The sequence below is a fragment of the Pinus tabuliformis genome, chromosome 6 (assembly GCF_031772625.1).
Source record: "Pinus tabuliformis cultivar Carrire ecotype Pingquan chromosome 6, CPIR1, whole genome shotgun sequence".
Lineage (NCBI taxonomy): Eukaryota > Viridiplantae > Streptophyta > Pinopsida > Pinales > Pinaceae > Pinus > Pinus tabuliformis.
The window spans coordinates 1,730,473,656-1,730,475,090 of record NC_142292.1 but is presented as its reverse complement, the minus strand read 5'-3'; the positions used below and the strand labels follow the sequence as shown (position 1 = coordinate 1,730,475,090).

Here is a 1,435-nt window from a genome sequence, read left to right as displayed (position 1 = left end):
ATGCTGGGCTATTCCCGGTTCGCTCGCCGCTACTAGGGGAATCCTTGTAAGTTTCTTTTCCTCCGCTTAATTATATGCTTAAACTAAGCGGGTGTTCTCGCCTGAGCTAAGGTCGCAAAGTTGGAGCTAAATCTGCCCTACCCCATGGGAGGACAAGAGAGAGCAAAGCAAGTTCAAGCGATGCCACACAAAGCCCGCATCGGCTAACGCCGACTGCCCATCCAAGGGGACAAGATCACCGCTTGCCGACGCACGCCACGAAACATCCCTTGAGGTATTTCAGCCGACCGCACCGCACGGGGCACGGACGACCAGCTCTGCTGCTCCCTAGCACATTGCAGGGAGCGCGTTTGAATGGGATGCGACGCCCAGACAGACGTGCCCTCGACCGAGGCCTCGGGCGCAAATTGCGTTCAAAAACTCGATGATTCACGGGATTTTGCAATTCACACTAAGTATCGCATTTCGCTACGTTCTTCATCGTAACAAGAGCCGAGATATCCGTTGCCGAGAGTCGTTTCCACGTACTACCGAACAATCGGCCACGAAACTGAATAGGGGCAACCCCCCCACAACAAATGTAAGGCCAAGGGGCAAAAGGAGGAAAAACGCACGAGAGAAAGAGAAACAAAGGTGTCTAACCCCCTTACGGGGGGAGGCTCGAACAGAGGACAATCTCCCCCCAGCCCCACGCCCTCGCAAAAAGGGGAGAAATGTGTGGGACAACGATCGAGAAGGACTAGGGTGGCCACCCCAGGAGCTCGCGCTGCTTTTAGCCCTTCCCCGACACCAGCCCACAACAATTCCCCCTTTTCTCCGTAGAGCTAGGGACTGAAAGGAAGAGAACATGGTAGAAAACAAAGCACAAACAAAGCACAAACCTCCCAAGCCCCGTGCCTTCGGCAAAAGGGGGGAATTGAAGGGGACGATGATCGAGAAGGACGAGGGTGGCCACCCCGGGAGCTCGCACTGCGTTTCGTCCTTCCGGAACACCAATCCACAACAATCCCACCATTTCTCCGTAAAGCTAGGGGCCGCGAGGAAGAAGGGAAGAGAACAACAAGAGAGAAAGGGATATATCGACCGTGGCTACCGGCTCACAAGGGGAGGAGGCTTCAAACAGAGAACAAGCTTCCCCAACCCCGTGCCTTCGCAAAAAGGGGGTAACTGCAGGGGACGACGATCGAGAAGGACTAGGGTGGCCACCCTGGGAACTCTCACTGCTTTTCGTCCTTCCCGAACACCAATCCACAACAATCCCACCTTTTCTCCGTAAAGCTAGGGGCCGAAAGAAGGGAAGAAAACAACATGAAAGAAAGAGAGAGAGATATCAAACGCGTCCACCGGCTCACAGGGGGAGGCTCAAACAGGGAACAAGCTTCCCCACCCCCGTGCCTTCGCAAAAAGGGGGGGAACTGTAGGGGACGGCGATCAA

General features: G+C 55.0%; 1 non-coding gene across 1 annotated transcript; it reads right to left on the bottom strand.

The window, feature by feature from the left end:
• Nucleotides 1-362: 362 nt before the first annotated feature.
• Nucleotides 363-516, bottom strand: LOC149265758 (5.8S ribosomal RNA). The gene has a single exon (XR_016261308.1). It is a non-coding gene; the product is annotated as a 5.8S ribosomal RNA (ribosomal RNA).
• Nucleotides 517-1,435: the final 919 nt, after the last annotated feature.